Source organism: Catharus ustulatus, chromosome 13 (genome assembly GCF_009819885.2).
Source record: "Catharus ustulatus isolate bCatUst1 chromosome 13, bCatUst1.pri.v2, whole genome shotgun sequence".
Taxonomy (NCBI): domain Eukaryota; kingdom Metazoa; phylum Chordata; class Aves; order Passeriformes; family Turdidae; genus Catharus; species Catharus ustulatus.
This window is the reverse complement of record NC_046233.1, coordinates 2,892,004-2,918,522: the sequence shown is the minus strand read 5'-3', so window position 1 is coordinate 2,918,522 and position 26,519 is coordinate 2,892,004. Positions and strand designations below refer to the sequence as shown.

Here is a 26,519-nt window from a genome sequence, read left to right as displayed (position 1 = left end):
CATACAGGTGGAAAGGATGTTAAAAAACAAATATTTTCAGGCTGCAAGTGTCTTGGGAAGAATCCTTTATCTGTGGCAACCCAGAATTTTGCATATTTAACACAAAGAAGTGTTTGAGATTCTGTACAAGTGTTAATAAAATTGAAAAGTAGATATTCATATTCACCACTCACTGCCAAAAGCCAGCTTCAGCTGCTACTTTAAATATTTCCACTTATTACTCTGTGCAGATACATTTCTCTATACTTCAGTAATTATTAAATGCCTTCCCAACCCATCACAGTACAAACTTTGCATTTAAAGCCATGCTGACTAACAAAAATGTTAAAATTGCAATGCACCCTTGATGACATGACCTGTGCTCTGCCCATTAATTCCTCCTTTCTTGGAATAACAATATTTTAAACCAATAATCAACTTGAAAAATTCTTTTTTATTCTCCAAAGAGTGACCTGTCACAAACCATGTATTTCCTCTGTTATTTTCAGGCCCCTGTTGGTGCAATTTGTATGCCTGAAGCTTTCCCCCTGTGACCTACAATTCCAGACACCCTTTTGATAACATTTATGGGTCACCACCTCCAACCAGGCGTCCCAAGACAGGTGTTTCCAGAGGTCAGGAATTCTGTGGACCCACATGACAGCATGTCACAAATTATTTCAAAATAATGTAGGGCTCGTGAATTATGATAAATAAAGCAGAGTTGTTGGAGTTAAAAAAAAAAAAATTAATATGAAGTTGGCTGAACTCTGGCTTGTGTAGCTGCAGTGGGGGGAAAGGGTGAGACTTGATTGTTATTTTCGTAAGAGTGACTCTATGTCTGGATTTGTGTCCCAAACTCCCCAGGGCTGCCAGGACTCACTGCCATGAGCACAGGGAGCCTTGGGATGGAGGAGATGCTGCTGCTGAGTCAATTCTCAGTCCCTGGAAAGAAGGGACCACTGGAATCAGGATGGTTTGGGTTGGAAGGGACCTTAAAGATCATCACATCTCCCACCCCTGCCATGGCAGGGACACCTCCCACTGTCCCAGGTGCTCCAGCCCCAATGTCCAGCCTGGCCTTGGGCATTCCAGGGATCCAGGGGCAGCCACAGCTGCTCTGGGACCCTGTGCCAGCCCTGCCCACCCTGCCAGGGAACAATTCCTGCCCAAAATCCCATCCAAACCCACTCTCTGTCAGTCTGAAGCCATTCCCTGTGTCCTGTCCCTCCATCCCTTCTCAATTCTCTCTCTCCATCTTTCCTGTGTCCCTTTCCAGGCCACCCTGAGCTCAGCCCAAAGCTTCTCCTGTGCAGGTGAACAATGCCAGCTGTGCCAGCCTTTCCTCCCAGCAGAGCTGCTCCATCCTCTGCTCACCCTGGAGCCTCCTCTGGGCTCTCTGCAGCAGCTCCAGCTCCTCCTGTGCTGGGCAGGGCTGGGGCAGCTCTGCAGGTGGGGTCTCACCTGAGAGGGGCACAACCCCCCTTTCCAGCCCAGGATATTTTTATGATCCACTCCTCACAGCCTTTATCAACACAGGCAGAGCTGTCTCTGCTGAGACACAACTATCAGTATTTCTCTCCAAGCACCTTCAGCTCCATCCACTCCAAATCACAACTTCAAAAGCCTCTTTCATCCTGCACGGTTGCCCCAATAAAAACTCATCACTTCCCACTGCATACATAATTCCACTTTGATATTCCTTGCCCAGAACAAAGTTGATCCGTGGTGTCCCGGCCAGAATTAACACCCTTGTCCTGCAGATCCCCAGGAATGCTGATCCATGCTGGCTGCCCTGGCTCCAAGGGTCACCTGCAGCAATTTGTCAGCAGTTCCCTCTTCATCAAAAATTTAGAGCCTGCTGAATTTCCAATGATGCTACAGCCCGCGGTAAAACCGTCTACCTCAAATATTTATATTTTTTTTAGCAGAATGTGCTGTTCTCTCTCATATCTCTACTCAAAATCACAGGATAGGACAAGATGCTATGCCTGAGATGGGCTTCAAATCCCAGGAAGTGAAATTTAAGCAGATCCTGAACTGAGGCATCCAAGCAGCAAAGTGACAACAGGCCAGCAAGCACTTGAATAAATAGAACAAAAAATCCAGCACAAACTTGAAGCCTGTCCCCAACTCCCTCCCAACACAAAGATTTAAAACAAATTAAAAATGAAATGACAAAACCCAACCACAGACAGCCCATTAAACACCACAAAACAGCGACATAGACACTCCACTTCAAAAGTGCTGACAACATTACTCTGCAACTTAAAAGGATGTAAAACTCAACTCAAAAATACTCCCAACATCCAAATGCACCAAAATTTACATCAGCAGGGCCCTGTGTTTAACTTCTCCCAAGAAGTTACTTTGATTTTCAGGGCTCCCTGTTGTTGCTTTTAGTCCCAAAAATCCTCATCAAAATGAGCACTGCAGCCTCACTACAGGAGAGACTCAAACTCCATCAGAGCAGACACAAACAACATTTCCAACCCACTAAACTCCCCTTACACTGACAATTTAAACTGCAATATATGAGAAAAATCATTCTGTGCTGAATGCCTTTAGAGCTGACAAATTAAACAGTCAGACACTCTGGGATTGAAAAACTCCAGAGACTTTTTAGGTTAAACAGTAAAATGTGTTGCTGCCTACACACCTGTGCACATGTATTTACAGAGAGATATTGATATATTTATGTATCAGTCTAATAATGTATACTAAAGAGAGAATGGCAGAAAAATCTCCTCCTTCTCACCCTCTCTTTCCTCCTTCCAAATCTCATTAATGCCCAAATGTCTGTAAGTAAATTTATTCCATTTAAATGGCATTTTTGTCTTATGACCAACCCAATACAGGAAGAAACTCCCTATACATCACCACATCTTTAAAACATCCAATCCAACCTTAAAACATGACCTGTGCACTGCATTAGCCAGGAATTTCCCCCCAAAAAAGCAGTACAGATACTTCTTTGTCCCAACAGAAATTAAAAAGAATTCCTAAGAGATGTGAGGATGAGAACCTGCACCTCTTCCCCCCCAGATGCCACCACAGCCCTGGGGCAGCACAAAGCTCTGGCCTTAATTTGGCTTTTTCAATGGAAAAAACCTCCAAGATTGCAGATTTTAAACTCTTTAATAATGCATTTCAATGCAGACTTTTCTGGCCAATTTACTGGGAGCAAGACAGGACAGCATTTCCCCACTGCCCTGCAGATGTCTGATGGCTGGGCTGGTTTTATTTGGGGTTTTTTAACATTAGAGAGTCTAATCCATCAAAAACTCAAACAAATAAATGTATTACATGACACAAAGGCAGATGATTGTCCTCCAAATGGGTCTTACACACAGTGTGAATTTGATGTTTTATTATTATATTACTTCCTGACCAACATCAGTGAAACCCCCAGACCAAAGCTGACATAAAATTGATGCTCCAGCATCATATTTGTTTACAGCCCAACATGCAATAGGTAAGGAGATGTTTTATCTCTGTTTAACCACAAAAGAACAATTAATTCCCAAGAAGTAATAAAACAAGAGAGACAAATGGGAAAGATGCTTCAAGCAGGGAAGCAAACAAGAGGAATAAAGGAAAAAATGTGACATTTTTATTCATTATACAGCTTTGCCAGGTTTTTCTTCTTCTTTTCAAACATATATATATATGGGAATGGAGGAGCTTGATAGAAATACTCACCAATTTCAGCAAGGAACTGAGCTTTGGGAGATATGGCCACAGGTACCCTTAATCCATCCTGTCTGTGATTATCTCCCTCCAAGTCACATGCAGGAAAATAATCCCCAGCAGCATAGAGCACTGATGTGAAAGGAAAGAAAAGCTCAAAGTCACAGCTGAATGCTTAGAGCTGAACCCATTTCAGCAATTTTTTTTTTCCCCCTTCTACTTCTTACTTGAGACCAAGGCAGCTTAATCTGCATTGATGTCTATGAAGTTTCACTTGAAAAGTTCTTCAGTCTGAGAGAGTTTCCTCTCTTATGAATAGGAATAAAATGCTCAAATATTTTTTTTCTGAAAAAGTTTCTTTTCTTTTTCACAAAGGAAACTATGAGACATTGCCTGAGAACTTGAATACTGCATTTCAGCCACATTTCAAACCAGTAGCACAGATATTAATCAAAAAATGAGATTGTGAGAGGAAAAAACAGCCAACCAGGAGGCAGAACAAAACCCACAGGAGACCATGAGAAAATCATTAGAGATGTTCTGGGGATGAGTTTGGCTGATTTGTGTGCACATGACAGGGGAGCAAGAGAATCAACCCATTTTATGGTTATTATTGATAACATAGAAGATGTTATTTTCAACTATTATTTTCAACTATTATTTTCATTTTAACAAACACTTCACCACCTCCTCCCACTCCTTACTTTCTCTGGGTTTTGCTGCCCACATCCCTGCTCCCTTGCATTAATCCACTTAATCCCAGCATTAGTTTAGATACACATTTGCTTCATTAACTCACTGCTAGAGGAGACCAGTACCCAGACCCCTGTGATAGCAAGAAAAGTTCACCTCACTTTTGTACAATCTAGATATTATAGTTATTATTATTTGGGTATCTTTGGTCCTTGTGTCTTCAGGAAAATGAGCCTCAGCCTAAAGACCATAATTTGGAAAAAGCAGAAATTAGAGTTTAAATTCCACTGAGTTTTCTTCCACTGACACTGAAAGATGAATGTTACAGCCCATCCCAAGATTAATGCACACAAATATGGATGATCCACCAAAAGCAGCAAAAAAGAACCACATTGTTTAGCCAAACAACTGTGGAACACCTCTTTTATCTTTCCTATGTAATGAGGTCTCACTTTCAGGGAGGAAAAAAAACCCAACCAAGTATTTAAATTGCTTAACAAGATCTCTTTAAATATCAGTACAAGGTTAGAAGTGATAAAGACTTCACTGGTTTTAGCTAGGCAAGTTTGATAGCTCTGGTTTAAAAACAAACAAACAAACAAACAAAAAAAAAAACAAAACCAAAAACCCAAACAAAACTGGAAGGAGCAGAGAACCACACTGAGATAACATCCAGTGGTGATGAACCTAAGAGTATCTAAAGAACTAAAAAAATCAATTTCTTGACTTAGGAACTAAATTCAAATTAGGGAATCTCTGTCTGACAAAGGTCTGAAAAACATGGAAGGAAAAGAAGATGGGGAGAGAGGTTAATTGGTCTGAAAAGTATTGAAAGTACCAAGATACAAAATGCCCTGGCAGGAAAATAAATCTGCAGAGACAGCCCATGGAGGAGATGGAGAGACAAGCACAAATTTACATTTGAGGTTCAGGAGCTTCACTTCATAGTGATGGTAATACTGTTGTGAGGTTAATTATGGCACCAAAGTGAGTTTGGGGTACAAAGTCACTCTGGGAGCTTTACTAACCAAATATCACCTTCCTTCAGAGAGTGACAGTTCTCTTGTACCATGTCTAAGAGGAAGGCAGCAAGCCCCAGGCCTGAGAAGATGTTGTTTTTTCCTCCAGATCTCCAAGGTTCACTTCATGTCTGAATGCACCTGGCGTTGCTCTCACCATGAATCGTGTACTGCAGACCAAGAGAAAGTGCTTTGCCAGAAATGACCTCAAACTAAATTCATAATTCTTTAAAAACCAATAAACCCACTGAAGCAGAGAGCTCAGCCCTTCTGCAGTGGGCTACAGGCACACAAAGCTGCTTTATTCCCTTTAGCAGGATCCACTAGCACCTTGATTTAAAGCTCAGAGTGGGAACTGTTGATTGGTTTAACAGCAGCTCTGTGTTCTGAGCCATGGAAGGAAGGAGAGGCCAGAAGACACCAGAGGTGCTTTAAAAACACAGATTAGAAATGAGCTACAGAAATTCAATCCACCACTAAAACTTCATTTTTCTGTGTCCTACCTCATAGTTCTTGCTAAACCTCACAGATCTAGAGGTAGCATCCCTTAACCCTTCCCAGATGTTCCCAGAGAACTCCAGATGTTCTGCATTTCATTTCTCTGGAGTTACCATCATCAGGAGGAAAGAAGAATGGCTATTTGTGCATGTCAACACAATATATTGGATGGGTTCTCATCCTCCTCAAAAATTGTTCTAAGCTGAATATAGAATTTGAGCAGTCACATCTTTCTCACATGGCCTGAAAGAGGCTGCAGCTGCTAAAATATTTGGGACACCTCTGCATCCTTCAGTGTACAGGAGAGTGAAGGTGAAAATCAGAGCCTTGAAGAACACATTGTGCCTGGCTTGGAGTGATTCCATTAATGCAAGAACAAAGTATAAACTCATCTACAAGAAAAACCCTGCACAAGAGTACTTGAAGCTGTGCCTGAAATGTGTGTTTCAACTCATAAAAAAGAATTTTAATTCTACAAAGGCTTTTGGAGCCTTTAGGTTTTTTTTCATTTCTTTTTGACTAAGCAGACCATTAAATTCACCTGACCACAATGAATCAGAGAAGCAGGATTTTTCAAAGCCAAATATTAAAAGAGATTTTTAAGACTTGTTTCACTTTCCTATAATATTAATTGGATCTCCATATACTGGACATCGTGGAGAGGAAGAAGACAATCACAGAGCTTTTCCAGCTGATGATAAAGCCTTGCTGGGATTTTGTTTCTGCCCCTTTTAATCAGAAAAGTCTCAGGTATTAAAACACACCCCAGTGAAACAAAAAACCAAATTTTTTTTTAGAAACCCTCCACACAATGCAAAGAGAACTTGGTGAATTTATCAGAATAATGCATCCCTTAGGAAGGTTTGCAAGGAACCAGATAAATAAAAAATAAATGTGCTCAGAACTGCACTTTGCTGCATCTGGAAGTGCCCAGGGCCAGGTTGGACACTGGGGCTGGGATGGTGGAAGGAGTCCCTGCCATGGCAGGGATGAAATAACCCTTAAGGTCCCAGCCCAAACCATTCTGGGATTCTCTGTAAATTCATTATTAGTTAAACTTTACAAAAGGAAAGAGTAAATGGGTTTTCCATCAGTGCAACATTAACATTTCTTTTGTGAAAGTAAGAAAACCACACCAGCTCTCTGCTGCCATCCTTGCTCTTATCTCAACCCCTTTTCACAGGTGCCATTTAACCAGTTCAAATCACTCTGCACAGGAATAAATCAATCTGAGAATGGAATGTCCATTACCACCTTTAATTAGGCTCATTGGACAAGCTGCTGAGCCTTCTGGAAAAGAAAAATGTGGATCATCTTTACCAATCTAGAATTAAAAGAAATTTGCATTAGAATTACAGGCACTTAACTGTCTGCAGCACTTATTCTGGGGAATAATGCACTTCAAATTTTTTCTGAAAATACAAATGTGGAGGAACTGCTGATTCCTGTCTCCCTGCTGCAGGGAGCCAAGGGCTGGGAGAAGATGGCCTTTGTTACAATATTGTAAAGGAGTATCAGGACAGAGGAGATTTTTTTTTTATTCTGCTTGTTTTGCTAGGTTGACTGCAGGGAACAAAAAAATGGCATTTTTATGTTCAGGGTGTTGTTGTACGCTCCAAATAAAAATTCCAAGCCTGGTTCTCTTAAAAATGTCACTCTGGACTATTTTCTGCTGGACAGAGAACACCCTTAGCCACTGAAGGTATGTCTATGTCATTAGGGATTTATAAGTTTGAGATATATATATTTTTTTTTTCAGGCTGGAAACACCTACTGTGACAATGCCCAAGGTCCTCAAAAAGGCAGCAGGTACCAGGTGAGGAATTAAAGGGATTCAATGACCCAGATCAGAACTGATGCCTATTCTCCATTAAGTAATCAAGAGTCCATCTCACAACGAGAACAGACTGCAGAAAACTCCAGATTCAATCCCAAACCTCAGCACTGTTTTCTGTGTTTCACACATTTTACTGCTGTGTTTTCATTCTGCATCCACAGCTATGACAAGGTGTGGGACCTTTCTGTTCTTCCATGGTGACACAGAGGCACAAGCAGTTAACTATGCAAAAAATCTGTGATATCAGGATGTAATATCAAAATCTGTGATATCAGGATGTCCAGAGTCTGTAGGAGGAGAGAACAGTGCTAAAAGAGCCCAACAGGAGGAAGCACGAGGTGCTGGAGCTTTGCACCTTCCTTAAGCTGCTCAGCTCCAGATAAGGAGCTTATGCAACTTTCTAAACTCTGGAGAACATGCAGCAAGTGATGGTAAACAGTGCTCAGGTTCAGGTACACTTGGGACAGACACTTCAGGAGTCATCCTGCTCTCTGGCCAAGGAAAGAAGCAAAAAAACCCAAGTACCCTCCCCCAAAAAAAAAAAAAAAAAAAAAAAAAAAAAAAAGTCTGTCCAGGAAACTCAGTCACAGTTTAGTAGAGCAGATGAGTTAATGTTTGCTCTCCTTGCACGGCACAGTGAGCCCAGCTTGTGAGCTAGAGATTATTTCACATCTCTGAGTGGAGCCTGACTATGAAGAAGTTGCTTTCTGGGGGTACTTTTGAAAACAGAGGAGCTTTAGAAAGGAATATAAACACTGCAGCCACTCCAGTCACCAGGCACACCTACTGGGGGCTGTTCAGATTTTTCATCTGAAAATAAACCTGGGAATAAATCTATCAACCCACAATGGGCCTCGCCAAGGGTATTTATGGGACAGCACAGGGACAAGGTCAAAGCCTCAAGGACTTAGAACAGGCTTGATTAAACTCCATCCAAGGAGCTGAATGAATAACAAACAGACACTCCAGTCCTCTTGGCAGCTGTTGAAGAAAGCGTGGAAAAAGCTTGGAGAAGTTCTTTCTTTCACCTCAGTGCCTTCTGGAGAGGCACCAAATGCCTCCTCACCACCTGCAGTGGTGTCACACTGCAGGTCAGGGCTCAGCAAACACCACAGCAGCTCCCAGGGCTGTGCTGCTGAAGAGGATGGGGCATTTCCCCATCAGGGTCCAACTTATTTCTGCTGTTCTGGAAGGACAGATCTGCAGAACAACTTTCCAGTCTCCAAAAGCACCTGATGAAATACTGGAACTTCTTAATTTTAGTGTGTGAACCACAGTTCTGTGGCAGGGAAGAACATGCTACAGAAAGAAAAGGTGCCAAGCAAAATCCACAATCTCTTATTCCAGGAGAAGAGGGCATGGAACTCTACTTCTTCATTGAACAGTCACTGAAGAACAGCACTGTCAGATGTAGCACCTCTTGTGTTTACATTTTCAGCTCAGTGAGGAAAAGAGATGCTCCAGGAGACTATAAAGTACAGCTCTTAAAGCATTAGCAACACTGCTCTTTGCCAGGGCCATAGCAATCTTTATTTTCTTCAGCAATACAGCAGCAAAAATAGTCAATGTGAGATTCAAAATCAAATAGCTACAAAAATTATAGTGAGAAATTGAAAAACTGCAAGATCTATAAACAGATTAGGCTCCACAACCCAAAGGAAAACGACCATGTGCATGCAACCACTTCAAGAACTGCATCTGATTCCACAAACAGTTTGCCAGCCCTCTGCAAGGCTTCACTGCTTTTTCCACTGTAATTTCAACAGGATTTTTAAACCAGGAAAGATGTGGCACAGTGGAACAGTGATGTGTGAGAATGCAGCCCCTCAAAAACGGGTGGGAAGAGGAAAATAACTCAGGTTTACATTAATTTAGCTCCTTCTAGCATGAAAACTAACTCTTGCTTAGTCAAGAGTAGAAAAGTAAGTCCATGCCCAAGAATGGGAAAAGGTTACACATGAACAGATGCTGCTCCTCATCTTGTTCTGGAAGGATAAAAACCCATTTAAGTGCATTTCCCCTGCAGGCAGGCAGTGATGGCACAGAGCTCCTGGGGGCTGTGAATGCAGCCCTGGGCTGAGACAGGTCCAGGTAAACTGGAATTCGACTCCAACACACAAAACTGAAGTTTTCAGCACGAATTTAGCCAGCCAACTTCTAGCACTTTCAGCAGGAAGACATTAGGGTAGGTAAATCGAGGTACATCTTCCTTCTTTTAGGAGCAATGAGGAGATCTTGAATCTGAAACAACCAGATGTTTTCTGTGGGGTGGAAAGCTCAGTGTGCAAACAGATACAGCTTTTCATACACCACTGACACACACACAAATGTAACAGCTCTGCAGCATCAACAAATCTTCATCCAAAGGAGGTGCACACTGCTAAAAACAGGAATTTAAATGTTCAACTGATGCAGTTGAGGGACTACAAACCACAGAAACCTGGGGTCCTCTACTGATCTTAACAGAGGAAAGGAAAGCACCTGTGTCAGAGTAGATGCTAATGCTTCTTCATCCTGTTTCTCTAGAGAATTTGTTTTTAAAAAGTGAAAAAAGGGTCACTGTTATTATTTAATTGTCCAGCAGCTGCTCCTGGAGCACACAAACTTCAGAGGTAAAGAGGTGCTGGTGGTGCAGTGACCTGGCAGAAATGTTCCCAATTATACCCTGCTTTATAAATTACCCAGGCAAAGCAAACATGCATATACAGCCTTTTCTTTTTATTGTCGTTTACAACCTCCACCAACACACTGGGCTGAGATGTTAAATAAATAACCCAGGGTGCTGCAGAGAGCTCTCCTCCCACTCTGCTTTGCCCACACAACAACCTGCACCACACTCACAGCAGCAGGCACCAAAAATTTCCTATTAGACAAAGAAAAAGCCATCACAGGAATGCTGATATTTCAGCCATGATGTGAAAACTCCACCACCCAGGACCACACCAAGGGCTATTACTTGATTTTTGTCAGATGCTGGAGCAGTTATTTCCCCCAGTCTGGCAAAAACCAGAGCCTGTTTTCATGGGTTTAGATACCAACTATCCTCCAGCAGCAGGACAGATGGACAGGTGGGACAGACACATCCAGGTGACTGCCCTGAGCTTTAAGAAGGCAGGATAAAATCAAAATATTTTGCACTACCCAGGGAAATAAACAGTAGTTTCTGCACCAGCTAGGATTTGCTGGTTTCTCCCTATAAAACCCTCCAGTAATAAGTCATTAGAACAGTGTTCTTCATCTTGCACATCCTACCAGGAATGCTGAGGTGCCAACTTCAACAAATGGAATGTCTTCCAATGCAGAGATGCGTGATCCTTCTGCAAATGAACTATGAAAATCTGTATGCTTGCAAGCTAAACAGAATTTATCATTTACTGATCCACCCTGGATTGGATTAGACAGGAATTGCTCCTTATGTAGTCAAGCACTGCAGTACGCTGGAAATTACTGTCCTGACCTCAGCACAAGCTGAAGGGATGCTGGACATGCTTCACATTAAGCCAGACTGTGCAAAACCAGTTGATTTTCCCCACCAGTTTACTCCAATGAGAGGTTTACAGCCACAAACAGCTGTAATTTATTATATTTTACATTTCACAAAAGGCCTGAACGTGTTGAGCAGTAATACTCTTCAGAATTGTCAAGGCCTATTGAAGTGAAATATGCTTCCCACATCAGGAACATGGCACTGTGATTCCAGCAGTGCTAGAAAAGCAGTAGGATTTTTTTTTTTTTTTAGACTCAGTCACAAAAAAGAGGAATAGTGAGAGGAGCGTTTTTAGAATAGTTAATACCAGGGTAGCTCATTACTCCTTACAATGTTGGTGGGAAAGGAATCTGGATATTACCATGAATTTTTAAAGAGGCTCAAACCACTGTTTCAGAGCTACAGTGAAATTCAAGAGTTCTCACTTCTTTGTTAAAATTGAATGTACAAGCAGGTCTTTCCTCAGCCATATATCTCAACACCAAAGCAACAGGACACAGGAATAGATCTATAGGAACAGATCTATAGGAATAGATCTATAGGAATAGGTGGGAGACCTGCCCAGACCTGGTGCCCCTTGCAGTGCTGTGTCCATCAGCCCTAACTCAGAACAGCTCTGGACTCCACAGCTCCCTTTGTGCACTACACAAGTGATTACTAGGCTTAAAAACTGCTTTATTTACTTTTCTTCATTTAAACCCTGCGTGGAGGGACTGATCTGTAAGAGCAGGAGCAGTGCAGCCATTCTGGGTTCATTCTGCAAATAAACTGGGATCAGGAAAGCAGAGACAGCTCCTGCCACAGCCCTGCTCTGTCCCCAGCTGCTGCAATTCTGCATTTCAGGGAGCACAAGGCTCCCCAGGGTCTCAGGGAGATTGGTGGCACTGTCTGATAAGTCAAATTTCACTTGCACAAAGATTTCTTTCCAGCTCCTTCCTGCTCACACCTATTCACTCCTTGCCATGACAGTCAGTGCTTCCCCCTCAAGCTGCAGCTCAGAAATGCATTATTTGTATTTTCCAGCAACCAAGAACTGGCCTGGCAAAAAGAACCTCCCAGACAAGTCTGGTCTTCCCTGATTTTCTCTGCCTATTACCACTCACTCCAAAGCCTACAGCCCACATCTCATTTTCTGGGAGCCCCCCACCCTGGCTGCTCTCCAGTCTGGATTTTAAACACTTCATCATTCAGTCAAATGCAGATAAAGCTCCTCCTGTGTGCAATCAGGATTAAGAAAACACTGAAATACATGTCCAGGTTTCAATCCTGGCTGTTCCCATTAAATGAGCTTCTCCAGAAGAGCATGAGCTGCAGCTGGGATTGTCCAGGGCTGAGCACAACTTCAGTAGCTCCCACTGCTGCTTCCCCCAGCTGGAAGTGCAACACCTTTTCTAGTTAATTAATTATTCTTTACATTCATTAACAGATATATTTTTCAATAGGAAATACCTGGATGTTGCAATTTGGGAAAAATTCCCACATCAGCTATGCCAAATAAAAGTTTTACTTATTTTAAGGATTATTATTATACTCTATTAAATGTAAAAAGTTAAACTTCAGGGGTATAAAACTAACTCTTTCAAAATAAAGCCAATGCTATAAACACTAATGACTTGAACTTTAATTGGCATTTTCTCAGACCAAATTTCGACACAGAGAGTTTTACTTTAATAAAATACCAACTCCTTTATTTCATCAGCTGCCCATCGCCTTCACTCTTCACTCCATCAAGAAGACTGAGAATCCATAAGATATGTGAACTCCTGCCACTTCCCCTCACTCTGTATTAAGTCTTTTCTTTGTATTAGACAGCACACTAAAAAAAAATTAATCTATATACAGTAAATTTCAGCTGACTGTAGTCAAAGCTCAAAGGTTTTTTTCCCACTTTTGTTACCCCAACAGTGCTCTCCTGGATACAGCAACTCTGACCTGGTTTTCATCTGTCTCAGTGGGCAAAAGAACTGTGTGGCTTTTTGAGCTCTGAACCAGGAAAGTTTGGGCTACAATTCTAAACAGCTTCACTGAATCAAAGGTGGAGATGTTGGCACAGGAGGGAACTACAGCTCTTCCAGTTTCCTTTTTCTGCTTTCCAGTTGTTTTTCAATGGGACAATCACTGACTGAACTATCCCTGGTTTGGCTGAGAAGGAAATTTCAGCTGTAGAGCTGCAAAGCAAAACAAACAAATGAAAATAGCTGAAAAAAGAATTGCTGTCACTGCAGATATATTTTAAGGACAGCAGCAACAGAGCACCAAGGCAAGTCCATTTCTAGAACCAGTCGTTGTGGCACATTCAGTTCTGAAAAACCAAACATTAAGTTCCTAAGCTCCTTCAGACAAAAGTTAATTTCAGAGTATCCTGCCATTTAATCCATCTTGACATCACCCATGCACAACAGGAGCTAAAGCAATGCTTGCATCACACAAGTCCCTGGAAAAAGTCATTTCTCACCACTTGTGTCTCCAGTAGTGCTCAGGGTGTGCATGCATCCCACGGCACTCTCAGCCACTGCCCCCTGGTTTCCCACCATGAACTGGGAGGTTATGGATCTGACAGCACAAGTCAGACCTAGCTCCAAGAAGGATAAAAAATTACTTTACAGATGAAAAAACTTCCTATTTTCCTCGATTTTCTAGCAAACCAAGACCAGGCTTGTAATTATTTCTCAAGCTCAAAGTCAGGAGGGATGCTCACATGCAGCCCCAGTCATTCCTCATCACTAATAAGTTCCCTGTCCCTGCAGGCTTGCTGCCTCCTCAGACACTGCTCACACCACTGTGAATACACAAAAAATCCTGTTTGCAGACTGCAGTTAATCTGTGTCTTCTGGTATCAGGGTAAATCCTGACAATCACTTCCACACATATAAAACCACTGGCTTATGTCACTTGTAAGACTCAGCCTCTTCCAGGAAGAACAGTAAAAAGATTGAATCTATTTGCAGAAATCTCCCATTGCTGTATCACAACAACATTAAGATGTTCTTGTGGTATTTCAATGGGAAAATTCCCACAAGAAACACCACAAGAACATAAACATAAACAACATCAAAGACAGTGAGGCTAGCTCAGGAAAAACAAACAACAAAACCACCGCCCCTGCACAAGTGGTTGGAAACATTTGTTTGTGGGTGGAAACTCCAAGAGAAGCATTACAGGATAGTGACAGGGAAATATGGCATTGCTCCCTAGCTACAGTGACGTGATCTTTAGGAATTTAAAGAACAAGTTGTTTAGGTGGGTCCATGTATCACACCCAGCTCCAGGATCTGCAGGGTGTGCAGCTGGATGCACGCTCGGATTTCTGGACCAGATCCCAACTTAGCACTGGAGCTGAGTGAGTGACAGAGCTACAGGAGCTTGTCACCACCCCACAGCAGCTCCAAATCCCCCAAAAATCCAGTGATTTAACTTCCTTAACACAGAAAAAAACAAGCTTCACATCAGCTAGACAGCCCCTACCTGTTCTGTTCACTGAGGTCCAACCCCAAAACCCACTCTGGAAAAACCCCACAGCCACTGGCACTGGCAGCTCACAGATCCTGTGCTCTGAGCAGCACCTCCCACTGCTTTATTCCCAGAAAACATCACTGCTTCCAGCTCCAAACCTGCAGCTCATCCCTCCCCGGCAGTGCAGGGCAAGGCTAGCAGAGATGCAAGAGTACCAGGGATGCTGAGGGATGCTCAGGGACACTAAGGGACGGTGAGGGACACTGAGGGATGCTCAGGGACACTGAGGGATGCTGAGGGACGTTGAGGGATGCTCAGGGATGTTGAAGGATGCTCAGGGATGTTGAAGGATGCTCAGGGATGCTGAGGGAAGCTGAGGGATGCTGAGGGACACTGAGGGATGCTGAGGGATGCTGAGGGATGCTGAGGGACGCTGAGGGACGGTGAGGGATGCTCAGGGACACTCAGGGATGCTCAGGGATGTTGAAGGATGCTCAGGGATGCTGAGGGATGCTGAGGGAAACTGAGGGATGCTCAGGGATGCTCAGGGATGCTCAGGGATGCTGAGGGATGCTGAGGGATGCTCAGGGATGCTCAGGGACGCTCAGGGATGCTCAGGGATGCTCAGGGATGCTGAGGGATGCTCAGGGATGCTCAGGGATGCTCAGGGATGCTCAGGGACACTGAGAGATGCTGAGGGATGCTGAGGGATGCTCAGGGATGCTCAGGGATGCTCAGGGATGCTGAGGGATGCTCAGGGATGCTCAGGGATGCTCAGGGATGCTCAGGGACGCTCAGAGATGCTCAGGGATGCTGAGGAGCAGGGAAGAGTGAGGCAGGACAGAGCTCTCAGCGCTCTGTGCCTTGAGCTGCAGCCCCAACACCAAATCAGCAGCATTTTGGCAAGAGTTAAACACCTCCACCAATCATTCCCCTAAACGCTTTCAGAAATACATCTGCCAGATTACTATGGGAAGTCTCTTGCATAATAAACAACTTTCTGGAACAATTCCACATGGGGTAGTAACACACTTTCAGTGCTTACAAGTTCAGTGATTTCCACTCCTGATTTCAGTATTTTGTTCATAATTTCCCATTTAACATTTAAAAAATGCATCACTGAGCAAGCCTGGCATGCAGCTGAAACTAGAATTCAAGTTTCTCTTGCAAAACAGAGCAGTGAATACTTTGGAGAGTTTCTTGTCCTTCTTAAGGTCTCGGTTTTGATTTTTGCACTCGCAATAAAAACACTGAGATTCTTTCCCCTCGTGTAACACACGCAGGATGAGGACAGCTCTCAGTATTGATACATCAGTATTGATTCTGTGCGTGTGTCAATGGCACCACTAAGGTTATCCTGAGCACCCAGTTCGCACCCAAGGCTATTGCTGGAACGATCCCCATCAGGAGGAACGCGCTGATCTCCCTCCCCGACAAAACGATGGATTTGGGTTCATCACAGCCACTGAATTGGCAAATCCCCGTGCTGGGGACACCGGCAGCTCGCACCCACGGTATGAGCCATGAAGTTGCAGGAGAGGAGGGTTCGAGAAGGAGCAGCAGAGCGGCTGAGGCTGCTGCAGGGAGCGGAGCCGGGCAGTGCCGAGCCGGGCTGTGCTGAGCCGGGCCGTGCAGAGCAGGGCTGTGCCGAGCCGGGCTGTGCCGAGCCGGGCTGTGCCGAGCAGGGCTGTGCCGAGCAGGGCTGTGCCGAGCCGGGCTGTGCCGAGCTGGGCTGTGCCGAGCCGGGCTGAGCCGAGCCGGGCTGTGCCGAGCCGGGCTGTGCCGAGCCGGGCTGTGCCGAGCACCGAGCCACCGCCGGCACTTGGTGGCCAGCTCGCCCTGCTCTGTCCGGGCTCACGGCAAAGTTCCGCGATCGCCAGGACTCGGGCAAAGCCGGGGGACGTGCGGAAAGAGCCAAATTCTCATTCGAGAGGAGAAGGGAAAAGCTTTTCCAGGAGCGTTCGCTGGCGAGGTTGAATAACCAACACTCCGGATCGCCACCGGAGCTGGGGCGAGCTCCGAACGTGCCCTCTCGCATTTCACACCATCAGCAGCTCATTAAAATCAAAGCCAGAGCTGCCCAGCTTTGCAACATGAGCAACTCCGGACTCAGAGCAATTCTGGGGGGTAAAAAGCCCGAACCCCGTGTGAACGCTCCGACCGCAGCAGCTCCGGCACCGCATCCCCAGCGCTCGGGGGAGCCCCGGGCTCCCGGACAGGGGGAATGGGGGCACAGCAGCTCCTGCAGGCAGGAGAGGAGCCTGGCACATGCCACCAGCGAGCATCACCCAGGCGGGCAGCGACACGGAGCAGCGTTGCATCCCCGAACCCGGCACGGACCCTCCCGCTGCCCCAGCCCCGCTCCATCCTCCGTGTCCCCCCAGCCCCGCTCCATCCTCCCTGTCCCTACAGCCCGGCTCCATCCTCCGTGTCCCCACAGCCCGGCTCCATCCTCCGTGTCCCCACAGCCCGGCTCCATCCTCCGTGTCCCCCCAGCCCGGTTCCATCCTCTGCATCCCCGCTCCCCAGCCCGGCTGCCCCGCTCCATCCCCCGAGGGATGCGGGGGGCTCGGCGCTCTCCTCTCAGCCGCTGCCCAACTTTGTTGCCCGAAGTTGCCCACCTGCAGCCGAGCCTCCCCAGCCGCCGCAGCGCTGCCGATCCCCGCGGAGCCGGCGCTGTAATCCTGCGGCTCCCGGCGCCTCTTCTGGAGCGGCGCTGGCCGCGCTCCCGGCGGCGGGGCGGGCTCGGCGCGATCTCCCGCCCACCGCTCCTCACGGCTCCGGGGCTGTACAGCCCTCCCAGCCCGGTCCAGACCTGCCCAGCTCGGTACAGCCCTGCCCAGCCCTGCCCAGCCCGGTACAGCCCGGCCCAGCCCTGCCCAGACCTGCCCAGCTCGGTACAGCCCTGCCCAGCCCTGCCCAGCTCGGTACAGCCCTGCCCAGCCCTGTCCAGCCCTCCCAGCCCTGCCCAGCCCTGCCCAGCCCGGTACAGCCCGGTACAGCCCTGCCCAGCCCTGCCCAGCCCTGCCCAGCCCGGTCCAGCCCCTCGCCCCCAACCCTGCCCAGCCCTGCCCAGCCCTGCCCAGCCCTGCCCAGCCCTGCCCAGCCCTGCCCAGCCCTGCCCAGCTCGGTACAGCCCTGCCCAGCCCTGCCCAGCCCGGTACAGCCCTGCCCAGCCCTGCCCAGCCCTGCCCAGCTCGGTACAGCCCTGCCCAGCCCTGCCCAGCCCGGTCCAGCCCTGCCCAGCTCGGTACAGCCCTGCCCAGCCCTGCCCAGCCCTGCCCAGCTCGGTACAGCCCTGCCCAGCCCTGCCCAGCCCTGCCCAGCCCTGCCCAGACCTGCCCAGCCCTGCCCAGCCCTGCCCAGCCCGGTACAGCCCGGTACAGCCCTGCCCAGCCCTGCCCAGCCCTGCCCAGCCCGGTACAGCCCTGCCCAGCCCTGCCCAGCCCTGCCCAGCCCGGTACAGCTCTGCCCAGCCCTGCCCAGCCCTCCCAGCCCTGCCCAGCTCGGTACAGCTCTTCCCAGCTCTGCCCAGCCCGGTACAGCTCTGCCCAGCTCTGCCCAGCCCTGCCCAGCCCTGCCCAGCCCTGCCCAGCCCTGCTCAGCCCGGTACAGCCCTGCCCAGCCCGGTACAGCCCTGCCCAGCCCTGCCCAGCTCGGTACAGCCCTGCCCAGCCCTGCCCAGCCCGGTACAGCCCTGCCCAGCCCTGTCCAGCCCTCCCAGCCCTGCCCAGCCCTGTCCAGCCCTGCCCAGCCCCTCGCCCCCAGCCCTGCCCAGCTCGGTACAGCCCTGCCCAGCCCTGCCCAGCCCGGTACAGCCCGGTACAGCCCTGCCCAGCCCTGCCCAGCCCGGTACAGCCCTGCCCAGCTCGGTACAGCCCTGCCCAGCCCTGCCCAGCCCGGTACAGCCCGGTACAGCCCTGCCCAGCCCTGCCCAGCCCGGTACAGCCCTGCCCAGCCCTGCCCAGCCCTGCCCAGCCCTGCCCAGCCCTGTCCAGCCCTCCCAGCCCTGCCCAGCCCTGCCCAGCCCTGCCCAGCCCTGCCCAGCCCCTCGCCCCCAGCCCTGCCCGCCGGGGATGCTCCGCTCCCGCAGAGCCGCGCTGGTCCCGCCCGCTCCCGGGGTGGATGCGCTGCTGTGTGCGGAAAGTTGAGTGTCATGGCTTAAATCAAAACTCCATCTCTCTGCTGGGCTGACAGCCCAGGGAAAGAGTCAGGTTCAGTAGGTGGCTGGATGGAACTTTTATTGGATCTGGCTCCGGCTGATCACGGCGTTAGAGCTGTGTGGTGTAATTAAGGCTGAGCAGAATTCCTTTAAGTCCTTTTTTCCCCCCTTTTCTTTCCTGTAGCAGGTAGTACTAAATTTCCTGAAACCTGTATTAATCTTTCAGCATCCCAAAGCACAGTGAATGTGTTATAATAATAAAGTGTGCATTAGCTCCCTGTGTCAAAGTTGGAGTCGAATTTTGCCAGGAGTGACGAGTCAATCACAGCACCACGGAATGGTTTGGGTGGAAAGGGACCTTAAAGCCCATCCAGTGCCACCCATCCATGGCAGGGACACCTCCCACTGTCCCAGGCTGCTCCAGCCCCAATGTCCAACCTGGTCTTGGGTATTCCAGGGATCCAGCGGCAGCCCCAGCTGCTCTGGGCACCTGTGCCAGCCCTGCCCACCCTCCCAGGGAACAATTCCTGCCCAATTTCCCATCCATCTCTGCCCTCTGTCAGTCTGAAGCCATTCCCTGTGTCCTGTCCCTCCATCCCTTCTCAATTCTCTCTCTCCATCTTTCCTGTGTCCCTTTCCAGGCCACCCTGAGCTCAGCCCAAAGCTTCTCCTGTGCAGGTGAACAATGCCAGCTGTGCCAGCCTTTCCTCCCAGCAGAGCTGCTCCATCCTCTGCTCACCCTGGAGCCTCCTCTGGGCTCTCTGCAGCAGCTCCAGCTCCTCCTGTGCTGGGACCTTCCCAGAAGGGAGAAAGGACTTGCTGGCTGTCCTTTTGTACAGAGGAGCTCTGGACAGGGTGGTGATGCTTTGCTGTCACGGCATAAGGAAGAAGGACGTGAGGAAAACAATTTGCTTCTTCAGCAAATAAGATTTAAGACACTGCCACCTCCGTTTCCCTTTCTGTCCAGAAGTGTCATGAATTATTGAAATGTGCAGGCTGAGAAACAATGACATCTCTGGAGATAGCAAAGACTTGACACAGCATCTGTTGACCCAGACTTGGTGTAGGAGCTCTGACCTGAAGAGATTTTTTACTTTTCCATGCATGTGCAAGTCTATAATTAAGAAATGTCCAGCGCAGAAGCACAGCCACTTCTTTAATGAAAAGTGGCACTGGTCTGAGGAAGGGATGTCAAAAAACAAATTATGTCAGGAAAACAAGATGCATTTTAATTGGCAGAGTGTGATCAAATAGGACTCGTAGAGATGATAGAATTACAGGGATTTAATGAGTTCCCATGAGCTGGGCACTGAGATTGGTACCAGCAAGGTCCAGCTCAGCCCTGGCACGGAGCAGGAAGGTGCTCTCAGCCTCTTTGGAGCTGATGTAGCACAGTCTGATAACTCCACATCTCTGAAACTCCACTTTGGGCTTTTGCCTGGAAGATAACACTAATTTCTCAGTTATTTTTTGCACAAAGCCTTACTAGGACTGGGCTCAAGCCTTAGCTCCCCAGCAAGCTCCAGCTCAGGCAGAGCACTGTGAACTCCTCTGTGGGGCAGTGGCTGAGCACAGGGCAGGATCAAACCCCAAAAGCAGATTTGGCTTCCTCAGAGTTCTGCTGGTCACATATTCACGACACCCTTATGAGTCTTATGAGAGCTGACAAGGTCAGGGACTTATGGCACAGCTCTGCACATGGAAATATCAGCTTTAGCTCTGCAAGGCCAGCCTGAGAAGGATAGTCTATATTTTTATGCTTGACCAACCACAGGGGCTGTTCCAATTTGGAAAATGCATCCTGCAGCTTACCTTGCCTGTCACCTTTGTCACCTCCAGCCCAGCCCCATCTTTGGACTCCTTTGGCCAACCAATATATTTTTTCAATTTCAGTTAAGGACTTCAAATTCCTATCACAGGTATCAAGTTAGGGCACATAAAAGATGCTTTTATTTTAAGTTTGTCAGAGAGGCACTTTGTGAGGTAGAAAAGATGACTCTAATCTTTAAGATGACAAGTTAAAAAGGACAAAACCCACTCTTCCCCTCACTTATTTTCCAGCAACCCAGGCATGCAGAAATAGTGGGTCTGTAAGTGCTTTCCCTGTATTCATTTCAGAAAACACAGCAAAGCTGCAGTGTCACCACACACTTACTGAAGGGGAGCAATTTGCAGACACTGAATCTCTGAGGTTACCTGGAAGGTTTTCACACAGCCCCTGAGCTTGTGCTGCCCTTCTGCCACCTGGGGCTTCTGAACCCACTGCAAAATTCACATTCAATGATAACAACTGAATTGCCAGCCCCATGCTCCTTCCAGCTAATGATGGTTTTTTTTTCATTCCCACTTGTCATTCAGACATCACTGTCGACAGCTCTCTGAAATTACAGGTGAAGAACAGCAATGCTTCCACTCTGGTGTTGTCTAATTAATGCTTCCTAAGGATCAAAGTGAGAAAAAAGCCCTGCACAGGTGTAAGCAGGTACATGAAGATCATATTTAAACTTCCCTATTAATAATTTGTTTTGAAGGCCTGGCTTAACCCTGTCCATCCTGATGGCAGCTGCTGTAGACCTAAATTACCAACTGATTTCTTGCTCCTGTAAACTTCACCCTCTCACTGTTCTCTGCTTTAGTTGCTGTGTCCACTTCCAAACAATTTTTCCACGTTGATGTTTTCACCACATGGATTGCCCGTTTAACTTTTGTGTCCTGCTATGACAAACCTTGTTTTTCAAATTTTAGATGGGAATTTTGCCACCAGTAACAAGCAGACTCAGATACACTGTAAATTCCTCCAGAAAAAAAAAAATCAATCAGTGCTTTTCTACCAACTGTTTTAGCTTTAGAAGGGTTTCTCTTACCACTGGCTAGTGGAAACTCACCTGAAGCTTAAGCTGAACTAGGTTTGTAAACCATCTCTAGGACATTGCCAAAGTGGGATTTTTCCAAAGGGGCTCATTAGTCTGGTCTTACCATTGACAATCACTATCAATTAACTGAAACAGCCACTAGAAAGCAGAACATTAAAAATAAATTTAAAACCTGTTGAACATTTTTCTTTCAGTCCTTCTAGGTGTAAGGGTTAGAGCAGCCCACCTTTTCCAATCACACTTTCAAGCATAATAGTGTCAGTGGCAAAAACACATGGACAAAATATAGGAAGCTTTGGATGTAGTTAAATGAGTAGAAAATCGACTCTTTTCAGTTGTACTTATGTGATTCTTATTTAAAGAGAAGTGCTTAATGTCTATTTAATCTTCCTAATTTTTAAGTGATGCTTCCCTCCTTGAGCTGACATTGATACCAACTAATCTGAGGCCTTGATCTGCAGGCACAGAGGTTGTGCATTTCTTTCAAGGTCAGCTGTAAAACCTGGGTTTTTTGGGTTTTTTGAATATCTGTGTCACAAGCCAAGGGGAGATTCCTTGGTGTGGTGGTGCCACAGGATCTCTGCCTTGCCTGCTCCATGGTCACCAGCACTGACCCCACCATCAGCCATGCTCCTGGTGCCCATGGCCAGCTGGATTTTGCCCCCACTTTGGATCATCCTGCTCTCCACACGTCTGGGAGGTGCTACCTCAAAATAATTCTGTTCTCAGAAGCAGCCAGCACAGCTCTGGTTCAATTTCACTGAATTTGATGGTAACACTTTTGGCATTGAACCCAATTGATTAAATCACCAAGCGTCCTAAAATTCCCATTTCATTGCCTCCAGGAGCTGCTGCTGGTGCTAATAAATGGAGAGTGCAACTGGTGTTGGGAGCAGCAGGAGGGAAGGGCCAGAAGGGGGAGGCTTAATGAGAAGCCCTGTCTGTATTAAGGAAATTAATTCTGTGGCTGGATGAAAGTGCAGCACTGGAAGCCTCAGTTTGCCCTGGCAGAGTGTGTGTGCATTTAAGGGTTTACACCTCTGTCACAGCCCCAGTGGTGATCTGGGGATGCAAATGTCCTTCATGCAGGCAGGAACTGCAGCAGGCCACCGTGGCTGCTCCAAAACCCAGCAAAAAAGGGGATTATTGCAATTGTGCTGGAGAGCATCACACAGAAGGAAAATGATAATAGGCAGGTTAAGTGCAAACTGATATACAATATCTTGAAATCACAGAGAAGGAAAATTAAAATGAGGAAATGATTTCACATATAGGTAGATGGAGGCATTAGAGCCATCTGTGAACTCTGGGAAGGAGAGGAAGGAGAGTGGTGCTGTCAGATGTGCAGCATTTGCCCATCAGAAAGAAGGGATTGAAGGCTAATTCCAATCAACAGGCAATTTAAGTTTTGTCATTATTTCAGGGTTGGTTTTTTTGACTCTGCTTTTGTGTGTCGTTGAAATATTTGTGTATTAATAGCTGCTCATTTTAATAGCATTAACAGTAATTTGAACAGCTGCAGCTACCAGGCATTAAAACACAATCACTCCCCTATATTTCAAGTTATTTCTGCAGTACTTCTGCCTGATTTTGTCACATCCATTAAAATGCAAGGGATCAGTTCTTATCATTACCCATTAACTGGCAACCTTGAGCTGAAGTGTTCAGCAGGAAGCAGCCTGATGCCTGGAGGCCTGGCCAGCCATTCAGTGCAAGGCAAAGACATTTTATGGCTGTCCTGGAAGCTGAGTGATGGGCTGTGTAACTTTCCTAATCAAATCCAATTAAACACAAAATTCTATTCCCACCACCCCTGCCATCCTTTGTTCCAACAAATTGCCTGATGTACTATTCAGGTTTGCTAAATATGGAACATTTACTAAATGAGAGGTTTTAATTCCACCAAAAGCTCAGTTTATTAAAGAAATGAGATATTTTGTTTGGAGTGTTGAGGAGCTCTCACAGAGCAGGAGGCTCTCCCTGGAGGAGAAATTACTTCTCCTGGGCTCAAGCTGACTTTTGAGGAGGTGAGCCCACAGAGGATAAATGAATCCAAAAAACTACTCAGAATTTGCTGTTCAGGGGGTGAAAACAGAAACCAAAGCATAGGCAGCCACTGACAGTAAAATGTGGTTGGTAAATATTTGACCAGCAGAGAAATAATCTTGAAAATGCTCAGAAATGTGATCACTGGCACTGTCATACCAAGGAGGAGAGGAGGAAACAGCAGCTCCTCCTCCTTCCCTTCTCAGCCTCACAGGGATTTTTCATTCTACTTAACTCTTATTTTTAAAGTGATTTCTGTAATGGGACAACATTTTAGATTTCTGTCTTTTCCCTCCTAGCTGGGGAATTCATGGCAGCCAAACACCAGGAATTGTCTTCATCCCCTCAGCCATTTCTTACTCAGCACCTTCCATGCAGCCAAGGAGTAATTCTGTAGAACTTTTAAAAACCATCTGACACTTTAAATGCTAATATAATAAAGTAAGTTCAGGCTTCAGCATTATGCAGTTTCATTCATGAGTTAGCTCAGGCATCCCAAACATGTCTGAGGGGAAGAAAAGGTAAATGCATTTAATCCTTTGCCAGCAGGATCAGATGCAGCCAGATAAAACAAGGAGCATAAATAACAGTGACCTGGAAAGAAACAAAATGAAAACCAGCCTACCTGAGAGACAAACAAGGCAAAAAAGAGCCCCAGGAGCTGGATTTAGTGAAGTATTTCTGCCACTATTTACATTTGTCTCCATGAAAACACACACCTTAATTCCTGCCCAGCTTAAGAATACTTCCCTAAATCAAATATTAATAATTTTGAGATCTATAAATAGCCTGATGGGAAAACTCTGCATCAGTAATGAATACAAATGACCCTGTGCAAATGTCTTTGAGCAGGAAAAATAAGGAAAACAGCAAGTCAGTGACCTCCAGCCAGAATGTTCCTGCAGCTCAGCGTGAGGGCACTTGTGAACCTTAACACATTGAAAGCAGACTTTAAAACACTTGGAGAATGTTAAAATAAAAGGAATATTCTGAGAGAATTCAAATGGACAATGTATTATTTTCCCAGTCCCTGCTGTTGATCCTTCTCTCCAAACACCAATTCCATCCATGGCTGGCAGTTTTCCACCTTCTTCAATAATTCTGTCAAACTTTCCTTGACAGCAGAGTGCTGGTTGGCTGGGAGATAACATCTCTAATTTCAGCAATAGAATCAATCCAATATCAGGTTTTCCACTCACTGAAACCCTGCACGGAGCTGGCTCCAAAAATTTCGAGATGTTGGCTAGAAAGTGGAAGAAAACAAGTTACTGTTTTTTTCTGTGCTTTATTAAACTTTGTCCCACTGGATGCTCTTTCTGTTAATTAATTTTTCCTTTACAATTCCAGGTAAGCTATTAATCTATTGACTTGAGGATTTTTCAAAGCCTTTCCAGAAATAAACTCTGGGATGAAAGGATCCTAAGCTGTGCATGAAAAGTAGAACTGCTGGTTTGTCATTTTCGAGCCCATGGTTTATCCCAAGCCTCTCTAATTCCCTTGATGTGGATGTCAGGTGGAATAATACAATGAAAAATTACCCCAAGATTTTGTTTCCCATTGCAGAGGTGATTTCTACACATAGTTTACCAAGTTTTTTGTATAAAATTTGATTAAAAAGTCACAAACATTCCAACTCCTATTATTTAAAAGCAGCAAATTAATGAGGGTTTGGGTATAAATTAGCACTGGTTTTATTCTATTCATGCACTTCCACCTCATTATCTTTCCTTCTCTTAATCCCATTGCCCAAAAATTTGCTTTCTGATTGTGAACTCGACAGAAACTCCAACACTCTTGCAGTTGAGGAATGCAAAATCATTTAAATGGAATTCTTTTTGCTATTAGAAGTTCCTGGATAATACAGGAAAATGCCACAAAATTTTCATTATTGGAAATAGATGGGGTTTTTTTCCCTATGAATTTTTAAATTGCCTCTATTATGGCCCACTGTGTATGAAATAAATGTGATTTAAACAGTTGTGCCCTCTACTGGCATAAAGAAAATAATGAAAAAAGAGAAAGAAATCCCTTTTTTTCTGGGTATTGTACCAAAACACAGTGCCCAAATCAACTTTTTGTAGTTCCTTGTTTTATCCTTTTTTTTTAAAATTATGTTTTAGTCATATTTGAAGACTGTATTATTTTCATCATTAAATCTTAGCACATGAATTGCTTACAGATATTATTTTTTTTAAATAAAAAATCTGTTTACACTGTTGAGAGAGTACAAAAAGGCCTTGCCATAGAAGAATCTGATGGTGGGGAGGGTGTGTTTACACAGTTAAGAATAATTTCATTTTTATGAGACTTTTAAGAGCTGTGCTGTCAGACACCATGAGAACAAAGCTGTGTGACAAAGTCCTTTATGAACTTCAGAGCAACTTTGGAGCTTCATTCATTTTAAAGAAAATCTGTAGGAGTTGATGCATAATGTGAATTTGAATATAGAATTTCATGTAATACAGGAGAATCAAAACCTGCTGAAACCCTTCTAATCAACTCTTCACCTCCCATTTAAAAGAAATCTTGATTTTCTGTCCTATCCCCCACTGGTGCAGCTGTCAACTGGCATTAAATGGAACAACAGAGAAACAAAAGCATCCCCTTTGGTGAGGAACTCACATGCTGCCACTTCCCAGCAGGGGCAGGATTAGTCAGGGATGCTAATTGCAATCCTAATTGACCCATTTGTGCCATGATATGAAATCCATTCAGCACAGTGGCAATGATGCTCGTGTCTGCCCTGGCTGGGGGAGCAGCCTGTGCTGGGAGGCAGCTCCAC

At 45.9% G+C, this 26,519-nt stretch overlaps 1 protein-coding gene across 2 annotated transcripts in view; it reads right to left on the bottom strand.

Moving 5' to 3' along the window:
* The window catches only part of LOC117002486 (contactin-3-like), a 99,378-nt gene extending 81,988 nt beyond the window's left edge, over nucleotides 1-17,390 (bottom strand). The window contains exons 1-2 of one of the 2 annotated variants that reach the window (XM_033071649.1): nucleotides 17,278-17,389; nucleotides 3,682-3,801 (exon numbers count right to left, since the gene is read on the bottom strand). The gene's annotated coding sequence lies outside the window, so the exon portion shown is untranslated. Of the gene's footprint in view, nucleotides 1-3,681; nucleotides 3,802-17,277 lie in introns of both variants that reach the window. The other variant, XM_033071648.2, reaches the window with a different exon arrangement.
* Nucleotides 17,391-26,519: the final 9,129 nt, after the last annotated feature.